The sequence below is a fragment of the Canis lupus genome, chromosome 14 (genome assembly GCF_048164855.1).
Source record: "Canis lupus baileyi chromosome 14, mCanLup2.hap1, whole genome shotgun sequence".
In the NCBI taxonomy this organism is placed as follows: Eukaryota; Metazoa; Chordata; class Mammalia; order Carnivora; family Canidae; genus Canis; species Canis lupus.
The window spans coordinates 8134438-8148456 of NC_132851.1; the positions used below are offsets into that span (position 1 = coordinate 8134438).

The 14019-nt window shown below is 33.2% G+C and overlaps 1 long non-coding RNA gene across 6 annotated transcripts in view; it reads right to left on the reverse strand.

Annotated features, from left to right (window-relative positions):
• The window catches only part of LOC140603684 (uncharacterized), a 69679-nt gene that overhangs the window by 7848 nt on the left and 47812 nt on the right, over positions 1-14019 (reverse strand). For 4 of the 6 annotated variants that reach the window (XR_012006639.1, XR_012006638.1, XR_012006632.1 and 1 more), the window contains one exon: positions 8453-9219. The exons of the other annotated variants lie outside the window; for them this stretch is intronic. This is a non-coding gene — a long non-coding RNA (uncharacterized lncRNA). Of the gene's footprint in view, positions 1-8452; positions 9220-14019 lie in introns of those variants that run through there. 6 annotated transcript variants of the gene reach the window in all.

The following is a 14019-nucleotide window of genomic DNA, read 5'->3' on the forward strand; positions in this document are numbered from 1 at the left end:
ATGCAGTCTTTGTCCTAAAGCTGTATATAGTCTATTAAAATTAAGCCTATTACCAAGATAGCATTTGATTTGAGGCACAGTCTGTTGTCAACAGAGTATACAGAACTCTGGTTTGATGATAAGGATAATTTTGGATAAAAACAACTCAAGAGATGTTGAATCAAGAGACCTTAATTTAAGTCCTGGCTGCCTTTCTGACATCACATGATATCAAACAAAATCTTGGTTACATTTCCTAGAGTCTAATTGACCTTAGATCTAATTTTATGTGTTTGATAGGTTTTTATTTTATTGAGGAAAGGGTTTTTCCTTTTTTTATATTTTGTAGAAAATAGCATATATAATATCTGTTTGAAGAATTTGTTTAATTATGTATCTTATGCATATTTGAGGATTTGCTCAAATATATTTTAATAATTATTGTATATTATGATTATTAGTAACATCTCTGCAACCGGTTTCTTAGTTTCTACACTTGATTTTGAACTGTAGAACAATAATTCTTTATGCATGATCAGGGAAGTGATATAAGACTGGTACTATTCACAGCTCATACTACTCTATAAATTTGATGCAAGCCTAACAGTATATGTGATTCCTTATTTAAATCCATACCATATTTATATTATCAACTTTTCTTTCTTTGATTTTTGGCCAAGGACAGTTTTGTGGTAGTACTTGGCTATTCTCCATAAATTTGGATTTAAAGTCCAGGAAAAGATTCCAGCAAATTTATGGAATAGTAAGCATGTATGTTTATCTCTGATTTTTCCACAAACCCACCACAATGAGGTTTCAAACTGCAGGGATCAAGGGAAGGGGCAATGAAAGCACATGAAAGGTGATAACAAAATTCTAAATGATGTAAAGGATTTGGATGAATGATAACTGACTTAGCAAATCACAGAAAGCTGAAAACTAAGTGCCTTGCCAGGAAGCAAGCTAATTTTCAGAGCAAAACTCTGGAAAAGCTGAGGAAATTGGAGACAAGAGATCCTCTGAAGATAGCTGGTGTAAGAGAGATCAGAAATTTTAAAAATAGGTTAAAAATATATAATTACACCTTTCGTGTCTCCTCACTCAAATGAGCTAAAGACCACTGTTGTACTTTATGGAAAGATTGACATAGAATTACTTTGGTCTTGAAGATAATTAGGCAAAGCTGAGAGCAACAGAGTTGTAGTGCAATGGGTAGATTAAGTAGAGATCTACATAATGAATAGTAATGCTCTAACTCACCTCAATCTGTTTAGCTTCACATTTCTGGTAGCCAACTTAAATCACTGAAGGAGTCTGGATGATTTTTCTCAGAGGATAAGACCAGTTTATAACAAGACCTATAGATACTAACATTAGAAAGTCCCAAATTGATTTGGCTGGGTGTTGGCCCCATTACTTACAGTGATCTTTTCCTTTGATAAGCCTCACCATTCACATAGAGGTTCTAATGAGCTTTTTAGAGATTCATTCCTAAATATGAACAAGCATCACCAAGGTCTTTAATGACATACCTTGTAGCATTCACTATGCTCTTAATGAGTTCCTACTTTGTGCTAGGCATATTATGGGTACTGCAGATACAGAAAAGAATAAAACAGATGAAAATTCCAGTCTTTACAGAGCTTAATTTCTGGTAGGCAAAGATAGGCAAAAAGAGAATTTAGTCATTAAATAGTATAGTATGTATATTTTTATGAATTTTACAAAAGAGTTAATAGGGACAATTCAGGAAACAGAACATGCCTTTAAATCCTTAGAGAAATAAGACAAGATACTGCATATGTTTCATAAGAATAGGATTCTGTACTTTAAAAGGGGGAGGGAATTCCACAGGAGAAAGAAATACAGAAAATTAACAAATAGCAGAAATACTTTTAAATTGATAGAAAATTTGGAAACTTGGAAGATAAAGTTTAGTAAATCTCCAAGAAAGTAGAACACAGAAATGTGTAGAGAAAAAAGAAAGGAGAATAATATTAGAGAATCTGTCCAAGAATGGAAGCATCAAAAGAATAAGAATTCCAGAAGGAAGAAAGAGAAAAATTTTTAAAAAGAAAAAATTATCAAGGAAATAATACAAGAAAATTGTCCAGTACTGAAGGATATAATTTTACAGATTAAAAAGTCCAGCTCATTGTTCACTATTTTTTATATAAAAATCCTTCCTTCAAGGATAATTTTCCCTCCTTTCAATGTATATTCTTTAGACGTTCTGATTTCTTTTCTGAAAATACTTTTATTTTATTTTCATTCTTGAACAATAGTGATTATAAAATTACATTTCCCACTATCAACACTGTGAAGACATTATTTCATAGTGTTCTAGATGCTATTGTTGATTTTAATACATTGTTCCCTAATTTTCATTTTTCAATAGTTATTTTTCTGTAATTTAAGTTTTAATTAATTTCTACAGTGTCAGGAAAATACACAGTTTATTAAGCTTTAAAAGTGTGAGGTTCATCTAAATTAATTCTCTAATTGCTCTAATTGTCTATTTGATAAATGTTTCACAGTCAGTTGAAAAAAATGTACATTCTGCGGGATCCCTGAGTGGCTCAGCGGTTTGGTGCCTACCTTCCACCCAGGGCGTGATCCTGGATACCTGGCTCCCTGTGTGGAGCCTGCTTCTTCCTCTGCCTATGTCTCTTTCTCTCTCTCTCTCTCTAAAAATAAATAAAATCTTTTTTAAAAATGTACATTCTGCAGTTATTGGATGCAGTATTTAGGGATGCCAATTAGGTGAAGTTGGTTAATAGTATTGTTCAAAACTTTTGTATCCTTATTTTATTTCATCTGTCTGTTCTGTCAGTTACTGAGAGTTATTGAGATATGTATGTTAAAATCTCTAAGATTTTGGATTGTGTCTCTTTTTAATTCTATTGACTTTTAATTTATATAATTTAAAGCTGTTTTCAAGTGCAAATTTAGAATTGTAATATATTTCTGCTGATTCAATTTCATAATTATAAAACATACAACTTAGTAAGTCTTGTTTTAAAGTCTACTTTGATATTAACATATTCACAGAAGCTTTCTTCTAAATAATGTCTTTATGGCATAACTTTCCCATAAGTTACCTTTCAACCTGTCTATATATTTAAAAAGTATTTCTTGTAAATGGCATATAGATATATCTTTAAAAAAAACTCTAGTGTGGCAGATCTTGTCTTTTTATTGTAGTATTTAGTCAATATATGTTCAATGCAATTACTGGTATAGTTCGGATTTGGTCTAACCATCTTATTTTTTTAATATCTCTTTTTTTTCCCTTTGCTCATTTGTTTTGTTTCTTAAATTCCACATGAATGAAACATATGGTATTTGTCTTTTTCTGACTGACTTATTTCACTAGCATTATACTCTAGCTCTATCCATGTCATTGCAAATGGCAAGATTTCATTCTTTTTATTGCTGAGTAATATTCCATTATATGTATATATTACATATATATGTATATATATTATATATATATATATACACACACACACATATATATATATGTCTCACACTTTATCCATTCATCAGTTGAGGGACACTTGGGCTCTCTCCATAATTCAGCTATTGTTGATAATGCTGCTGTAAATATCAGGGTACATGTATTCCTTTGAATTAGTATTTTTGTATCCTTCAGGTAAATACATAGTAGTGCAATTGCTGGGTCATAAGGTAGTTATATTTTTAACTATTTGAGGAACCACCATACTGTTTTCCAGAATGGCTGCACCAGTTTGCATTCCCACCCACAGTGTGAGAGGATTCCCCCTCCTCCACATCCTCATCTACACCTGTTGTTTCTTATGTTGTTGATTTTAGCCATTCTGCTGTGTGTGAGGTGATATCTTATTGTAGTTTTGATTTGTATTTCTTTGATGATCAGTGATATTGAGCATCTTTTTAAATAAGATTTTGTTTGCTTGTTTGTTTATTTATTTGTTTATTTTAGAGAGAGAGAGAGAACATGAATGGAGGGAGGGACAGAAGGGGAGGGAGGGAATCTCAAAGAGACTCCTTGCTGAATGCAGAGCCTGATACAGGGTTCAATCTCACGACCCTGAGATCATGATCTGAGTTGAAACCAAGTTGGATGCTTAACCAGTTGAGCCACCCAGATGCTCCATGGGCATCCTTTCATGTGTTATATTTTTTATCCATATTTGATACATATTTATTTCAGTCAGAAACTGTGATACCAGCTATACTATTGTGTTTACTAATGAAATCTCTTACTTTATAGGTTTTTTTCCTTCTTAACAACTTTACTGAGATATGATTGATATACAATAAACATATATATTTAAATTGTTCAATTTTGGGGCACCGGGGTGGTTCAGTCAGTTAAGTGTCTGCCTTTAGCTCAGGTCATGATCCCAGGGTCCTAGGATCGAGCCCTACCTATATCAGGCTCACTGCTCAACGGAGAGCTTGCTTCTCCCTCTCCCTCTGCCTGCCACTCCCCCTACTTGTGTTCTCTCTCTCTCTCTCTGTCAAATAAATAAATAAAGTCTTTAAAAATAATAATAAAAAATTAATTGTACAATTTGATGTTTTCTAACATGTGATTATACTGAGAAGCATTCATTGAAATCAATACAATGAGCATAATTATTACTCCTCAAAGCTTCCTTTTGTCTGTAATTTCTCCTTCCTAAAACAATTACTGATCTGCTTTCTAATTATAAATGAGTTTGAATTTTATAGAATTTTATATAAATGCAACCATACTATAAGTACTCATACTGATATGTTATCTTTCACTTGTATCATTATTTTGAATTTCATGTAGTTGTTGTATATGTCTATATATCCTTTCTTTTTATTACTAAGTACTGTTCCATCATATATAAATGCCATAATTTATTAAGTCCTTTAAAAATTGTTTAAATTCAAATTATAGTTCATGGCACACACACACACACACACACACACACACACACACAGACAACTTAGGACTATACCTGGCATTGCTTTCTAAAGTTTCAGAGAATATTTCCTTTTAAAAAGCTTATAATTCATCATTTTGAGATGAAATTTCTGGTACAGCATATCTACAGTATTTTAATTATATTGATCATTTCCAGGTTGATATTTTTTATGTGCTGTGTCGTGGCTTGAGAAATAATCACATGGAAGGCATTATGAGCTACTTTTGCCTGAAACATCTAAAAAAGTAATGTGGGTATAATACTACCCTCTAAAATATTGAGCCATTTAATTTTAACAGATGCAGTTTTTTTCTTTTTCTACAGGAAATCTCTTCTGAAAACTCTGGAACTGGAAAATACTTTGAAAACAAAATGAGTGAAACTTTAAAAATGTTTCTCACTACAGCTGAATAAGACTATTTTTAAAAGATTGAAAATAGGATGATACATTTAAAATTCAACAAGTGTTAACAAATGGATTCTATATTTATATACCCAGATGATCTGAGGTATAATAAGGTTATAAAAGCTGTGATATGTTTGAGAAACTGCAGTATCAATTGTATTATCTACTATTTAGGAGTATGTGGAGTTAATCAAATTATGTGTTCATTGTGAATGAAGCCATCCATTAAAAGAATCTCTGTAGCATCACCATAAGAAGAAACACACATTCATTTTTTTTCTCTTTTAACCACACTGCACTAGTTAAAATTTTAATGTAGTCAGAGGATTATGTTCTGTGATGTAATAATCATTAGATCCTATGACAATGGCATATTTTAAAAGTAAACCTCTGTTCTACATGGCTGTTACATTCAATAAGAAAATATAGTATTATAAAAATTATAAAACATTAGTGCAAGTAAAAGTTAGTATTTATTTGTTGCAAACAAGCAAAGTTGAATATAACTATTTTAAGCAGAATGTAATGTATTGGTAACAGATGGAATGTTTTAGCATTTGAAAGATAGCAAGTGTGAATGAACTAAGGATGCTCTTAGGGTACATTTAGTTCTACTAAATGTATAGTTACAGAAATATGAGATACTTAGGGCTAGATGTAGGATATCTCATTGGAAAAAGTGCCTAACAGAAAGAGCCTTATTTTAAGTCCTTCTAAGAGTAAGAATTAACATTGTTGAATCAGGAAGGATCTTACTGAAAATGAATAACTGGAGGAGTGCTTAATAAAGTAACTATTTCCAAAGATGTGGACTCTTTACAAAAGGCTTGTATCATCTAATAGGTGCTATTAAAGGTGACAATCCCCAGAACCTTATAGAGAGAACTGCCTTGAGATGAACTGTAACTTCAATAAGGGATCAAATCAACCTATGAGGCTCCAGAGAGAAGGAGTCAGGAGAATAAGCCTGACCTCTCTTCTCACTTTTTCTTCACTCCAGACTCCTACTGGTAGCCAAAGTCAAGGGAGGCCACTAATAAAGTCAATACAGGTAAACATGCTGAAGGGAGAGCAGAGGAGAGAAAGATGGAGAATGTCCTGAGTTGGAGGAGATATCCAGCACAGTTTTGAAGCTTGGAGAATTATCCTTGCTTATCTCTTACATATAACTCTCTGGTCTAGGTAAATCTGTCTTTTTAAAGTATGAGTTAGAGGAAAGAAATATGGTCTGCCTAGGTACAGAGAAAACATAGAAAAGTAAGAAAAACAGCAGCATACATACCTTACATATGTATGAAGATTCAGAGTAAAATCTTTCCAAAATTTACATTAAAAAGCAAGATAAACACCCAATCTGTGTTAAAAACAAAACACAAATATGAAGTAATCATTGCTATTAAGGAAAACGAAATGCAAAAGTATAGAAACTCAGAAAAAAAGATGCCTAGTTAATACAGAATACTAAAAATGGAACTGATAGATTTAGAAAAAAAAAGCAACAAGCAAATTATTTAGGAAATAAACACTATATTTCAAGAAACCCAAAGGAGAATAGACACTATGGAGACGTCAGTAAGTCATTGAGACTAGTATAATAAAAGTGAAGAAAATGAAGCAAAAGTAAGAAAAAAAATAGTATTTAGAGAGAAAATAATGCACATGCAAAAGAGATACAACACACCTATAACTGGAGTCATTGATCAATAAAACTAAAACCATGAGCCTTGACATAGGTAGATGATTGATAGATAAATAGATGATATTGAGAGATATAAGTAGATAGCTAGAAAGATACAGAGGCAAACATGTCTTTCTTCAAGGTTCTGGTAACTTTTCTTTCTCTTTTTTCCTTCAGGCCTTGGGGTCCATAGTGGCCTACTGTTACTACCACTTGGATACTTCAGCACCCCTTGTAGTTTCCTTAAATATTATAAATGTCTTTTAAAAATAGTATTTTTATTAAACTTTTCTTGCAGTCTTCTTGATTGATATATCTCCCAAATTTGTATCTTTAGCTATAACTTCTCTCAGGGACCCCAGCTTTGTAAACTAAAGATTCACTTGATATTTCCTCTTGGAAGTCATTTTGGAAACACCTCAAAATCAGGACACACAAAACTGAACTTCTGGAATTCCCCCAGACACCACCTCTTCCACAGTCTTCCCCATGTTAATTAATGGCAACTTCATCTGTGGAGTTGCTAAGCCAAAATCATTCTCTTAATCCTCGTTCCTAATACTTATCAGACATACCATTGGATTATATTTAAAATACATCCAGAATATGATAATTTCTTACCTCCTTCACTACCAATTCCCTGAGCTAAGATGTACAAAACACGCACAGAGAAAACTGCAGAACTTTACATACAAGTCATTAAAGATGAAAATAATTAAGGGACCAATATGCATGTTTTTAGATTAGAAGACTCAATATTATCAAACATAGTCTATATAACATATAGATTCAAAATAATCATGATAAGGTCCCCATTCTTAAAAAAATTTATTTATTTTATAGAGAAAAGGAGAGAGAGTGCTTAAGCAGGGGGGAGGGCAGAGAGGGAGGGAGAGAGAATTTTTAAGTTTTTTTAAAGATTATTTATTTTAGAGAGAGAGACAACATGTCTGCACAAGCTGGGGGAGGGGTAGAGGGAAAGAATCTCAAACAGCATCCACACTGAGCATGAAACCCCACACAGGGCTCCAGACCTAGGGTTCAATCTCACTATCCCGAGATCATGGACCTGACTGAAACCAAGAGTTGGATGTTTAACTGACTGAGTCACCCAGGTGCCCCAGATTCCCATCTTTTGGGAAATAGAAAATTACAAGCAGATTCTAAATTTTATATAAGAAGCAAAGGGCTGATTATAGCCTACATACTCCTAGAAAGGAAGAATAGAATAGTAGGTAAAACTTACAAATAACAAAACTTATTATAAGTCTATAGAAACTATGAAAATTTAGTGTTAACACAAGAAGGAAAAATATACCAAATAGAAAAAAATGTTAAACGCATAAATAGACCAATGCACGTATGGTCAATTGATAGTTGATAAAGGTAGCACTGAAGAGAAGTAGGTAAAAGAAAGTCTTCACATTAAATGATCCAGAAAAAAAGAGAACAAAAGTTATTTTAATGATATACGAAAATGAATTTCAGACAGATTAAAGATCTAGTCTTGAGACTGAGAAAGGATTTCTTAACTAAGACTTTAATACACAATAACCATAAAGGAAAACATTGATAAATTGTCAACATTAAAATGAAAATCTGATGTTCCTCAAAAGTCATCAGTTTCATGTACCTAGAAAGGCCAACATTTAAAATACATGAAAAATTTCTAAGATTCAATCAGGAAAGCAAGATTTTAATAAATGCTTCACATAAAAAAATACCAGAATGTATTCATACAAAAATGCCTGAAAATATTCATCATTTCATAATAGTAAAATCTTAATTAATACAACAATGAACTATCATTTTACATTTAGGAGATGGTGAAAAATTTTTCTCAGAATATCATGACAATTTTCCAGTAGAAACATTTGAATGTTTGAAAAACAACTTGTTAACCATTAATCATATCCTATGATCTAGTAATTTCTTTTTTTAAAAAAATATTTTATTTATTCATTCATGACAGATACACAGAGAGAGAGACATAGGCATAGGGAGAGGCAGGCTCCCTCCAGGGAGCCTGATGTGGGACTTGATCCCAGGACCCTGGGATCATGACCTGAGACAAAAGCAGACAGACGCTCAAGCACTGAGCCACCCAGGTATCCCGCAGAATTTCTTTATGAAGTGCATATGCTTGAGAATCTCTTAGGTCTATGCCTCAGGGAACATGCAAAATTTTTATAGCAGCCATGTTCATAATCCTGCAAAGAAAAAACAATCAAAATCTCATTGACTAGACTAGATAAATATTACTTATTCAAATAGAATAGTAAACAGCACTGAAAATGAGTGAACCACAGCAGGGTGTGGACTCATGAATGAATCTCTCAAACCTCAGATTAGATTAAAAAAACAAGACTCAAGAAAATTCATATATAGTTTTAAAACAGTTAAAATTAAAATATATTATTTGAGATTTCAAGTCTAAATGATAAAACTGAGGAAGAGCAAAGAAATTAATATAACTAAAGTCAGAATATGTTTATTTTTCATTGGAGGAGATGAGAAAGGAGACACAGAGTTTGGGAGGTAATGGCATTGTTTTATTTCCTAACACTAAAGAGTATATTTATTTTTTCTTTTAAGGTTTTATTCATTTATTCATGAGAGACACAGAAAGAGAGAGAGAGGCAGAGACACAGGCAGAGGGAGAAGCAGGCTCCATGCAAGGAGCCCGTCGTGGGACTCGATCCTGGGACTCCAGGATCACGCCCCAGGTCGAAAGCAGGCGCCAAACCACTGAGCCACCTTGGGATTCCCCTCTTTTATTATTTTTTAATTGTACCTATATTATCCACTCCTTTGTACAAATACTATGTTTTATGATTTAAAAAAAGGTTACACAGTAAAAGAACAGGATATATTCTTCGAGGTACCTGTTTATTTCCACAGAACAAATGAATTTTATTTATTAAAAAGTAAAAAATATTTTTAAAAGATTCCATAAGTTTTAGTTGAGAGATATAACTTGAAATATTATAAAAGAAAATATTGAAAAATGTAAAATTAGGAGAGATTAATTATTATAAGTTGTAATAGTTAAAGGATTGCAGGCCTAGTAGCCCTAGAATATGAAAATTAAAAACATTGAAATAGAATAGGCAGGTCAAACAAGGTCTTTTGGTTCACAAATAGTTAATAGCTGATAACAGAGGCAAGGAACACTGGTGGGAAACTTGAATTATGTTGGAAGAACTGATTTAAAACATGGTTAAAAAAATGTTCGCTTCGCATCATATACCAGAAAAAATTCTAATACATATTTAAAATTAAGTTGTGTTTTAAATGCAAGGAGCTAGAGGATAAAACTTTATGAAAAGCATTCAAATTTTGTATATTAAGGTTATAAATACCTGAAGATATTTTAATATACAAACATTCTAAGTTTCCCTGTATAATAAAATAATCAAAATATAAATTTAAAAATAGTCTGGAGAATTACTGGAGAAATATACTACCTTTTTAATATTTATCTATATGAAGAGATTCTAGAAATTGATCATCAATTACCTTCAGTGTCTATGTATTTAATATCAAGAGATTTTAATGTGGAGATCCAAGGAAACAATGATTTTTACACAATGTACTCAACAAAACAATTGTAAGAACACACACAAAGAAACTGGAAACCAAGCATATGGAAAGATGTTCAGGCTTATAATTTTTTTCCTACCTAAAGAAATTTAAATTAGTATATCAGTAAGTTGTAATGTTAATAATCAGCATGGCAAAAGTATCATGAAATTGGCTCTTAAACATTACTTGTGTCATTACGTTTTGGAAAGTTATTCAGTAACATGTATCGCATTTGATAAAAAAAAAATTTATTCTAGGAGTAACATGATGGTTAAAAGACTATGTGGGAAACATAAAAAGTACTTATGTTGTGATTTTAAGTGATTAAAGACCAAGTATAAAATTTAAAATTGTATATATACTGCTAAAAAGTATAAGATGCATCAAATTACTGGGAAGAAATATACCAACATGCTAACAGTAATATATTAAGATGATGGTATTCTGGTCATCTTTTCCATTTTTCAAAAGTTTCTCCACTATGGTTATATGGCCTTCATATTTAAAATATGTAAATATAAAGGTATTGCTAATATCTGTGGTCAATTATCTGAGTCTGTGTATAGAGTATGGATGCACCTGTGTGAATAGCACTCTACATAGAATATTTCTTGCAAATGTAAGAAATATATCGCCTTGATGTATTTGCACTTTTTCTGAATAACCTTAAACTGACACATACAAGAACATTTGAAAAATAGACAATGCCTGATAATAACCTACTTGAACAGACCCCTTAAATCAGCATGTCAAATGACCACAGCTTAATGATCATCAAAAAAGCATTTTCTAAGATCCTGTGAGAAAGAAAACTACATAATGAACATCCCAGAAAGACAATAATGTAGCAGCTTACATAAATTGCTACCGAAATGAAGAAAACATTCTACAAGTAAACACTATAAATGGATAGAAATCTTTTGAGTATTGGTGCTCTACTTAGAATAAACTCTAGTTTGTATCGCTGAAATATTAACCCATACATGATTTAAGTTTATGTACGCAAAGATGTGAGAATAGGCAAGAGAGAGCAACCACAGTAAAGGGCCTCTGAGCTTTCTAGTGATATATTATTAATTTGCTTTATTTGCCAGCCCAAATCAATGTCTATAATTCAACAGTCCCCTTCATCGTATCAGTGATGATTCCGTGGTAGCCACACACAGCAGCAGAGGTAAAGTTCACTCCAGAATGTATCACTAATTATCTCTGTACCAGCTTAGGTGGGAAAACATTTCCAGGCATTGGAAAGAATACAGGACTTTAATTTGCAGACATATTTTTAAATTATGTTATTTCAAAACTGAAAGGTCTTTGCTGGCTGCATTACATATTTGCTTTAACATTTTTTCTAATAAGTTAAATTTGATACAAAAGATTCATCTTGTACTTCGTCCAATGATTTCTCATTAAAAAAAACAAAACCTAGAGTACATGCAAAACTAGCATTATGGGAAATGTCTCTGGGCTTCTTCCTTTTTTGTGATATTCATAGGCATTTTCAAAATGTCTACAATATCTTATTTATTGTTTTTACATTTATTCAGTACTCCCAGCTCTTTGTATGATCCAAATTCAGTTAATCTTTGCTTTAAAAATGATGGGATCCCTGGGTGGCGCAGCGGTTTGGCGCCTGCCTTTGGCCCAGGGCGTGATCCTGGAGACCCGGGATCGAATCCCACGTCAGGCTCCTGGTGCATGGAGCCTGCTTCTCCCTCTGCCTGTGTCTCTGCCTCTCTCTCTCTCTCTCTCTCTCTCTCTCTCTGTGTGTGTGACTGTCATAAATAAATAAAAATTAAAAAAAAATAAAAATGAGCATTCTTCCATCAGTCTGTAACACCTACAATATGTACAGGAGACACAGTAATGAATTAAATAGACAAAAACCCAGCCCTCATGGAACTTAACATTTTAGTGGAAGTGGGAGAACATTGAAACTATGCTAAAAATTACATAAACACAGTATTAGTAGCAAATGCTATGAAGAAAAGAATGTCAAGGATGGAGAAAGACCCTGGTCAGGGAAAAGCTCTAGGAATTGGTGACATATGAATAAAGCTCTGAATGGGGATCCCTGGGTGGCGCAGCGGTTTGGCGCCTGCCTTTGGCCCAGGGCGCGATCCTGGAGACCCGGGATCGAATCCCACATCGGGCTCCCAGTGCATGGAGCCTGCTTCTCCCTCTGCCTGTGTCTCTGCCTCTCTCTCTCTCTCTGTGACTGTCATAAATAAATAAAAAAAAATAAAAAAAAAAAAAAGCTCTGAATGATATAATGTGGGGGAAGAATATTCTAGGGAGAAGGAAGATCACATTCAAGAGTACATTCAAGAGTGCTGAGAGAAGTAGACCAGGCTGTCAGTAGCAGAGCCAATGGGAGGGAGAGTAGGAATTCACAGTACAGAGAGTATGTGAAGGAGGTTATGTAGCTATTATGATGTTTTAAATATAACTCTTTAAATTTTTCATAGGAGCTCATTATTCATTAAATATAAAAACACTATCAAACAAAGAAAAATCATGCTCTTGTGGATTTGGGGAGGGGGCAACAAATGTATAAATAATGGTTATTTTGTTCTCACCATGCTCAGTCATTCCCAACACGACTTATGACATAAAGCACCGTGCACATAGTTTGCATGGACCAGACTACGATTTTGTTGCACAGGGAGTGAAACCTGAATGCCCCACAGTGTCACCTGATATTTTTGAAGTGAGGACATTTCCATTGCAGTTGGAGACACAAAGACACTGGTGTTAGAAAAGTCAGACACATATTTCTAAATAAGTCCGGATTTATTTAACTTTTATTTTCATCAGAGCTGCAGCCAATCATTCATCAGAGATTTGAACCCTGCCAAACAAGCCTCTCCAGGCTCACTTGGAAAGGCTTGCATACTCCTTTCCACACCGGGTGGGCTCAGAATGAAGCAAAACCCTGGGAGCTGCCAATATTTATACATTCAATTCAGTTCTTTTATCTGAAAGTGAGACCAGTCAGGAAAAGAGAGGCAGATTTTAACATCTTGTTTCTCGAATATGGAGGATGGGGATTGCAGGTCTATGTTCACTTGACTGGCTTCTATTTAAATCATGTTAAATTGAGGGCAAAAAGAAAGAAAAGTTCATGCTATGTATGTTTGGGGACTTTACAAAATATGTATCATTTTTAGAACTCTATCCTATAAGTCTGCTTTAAACAATGGGACACTTTCAGTATCATTTGAGTGTAGTATCTTTCATCACTCTTTACTGATGGTTCTGTTATTTAATTTGTCAAGATGTTAAAGAAACATTATCTGTTTGTGTTAAGTTACTCAAAACTCCTTGGGATACAACATAATAAATATATCGTAAAATATACTATGCCAACTGTCCATATCTCTCTATCATGAAAAAGGTAAGATGTAATTCATGTTCAGTCCAAC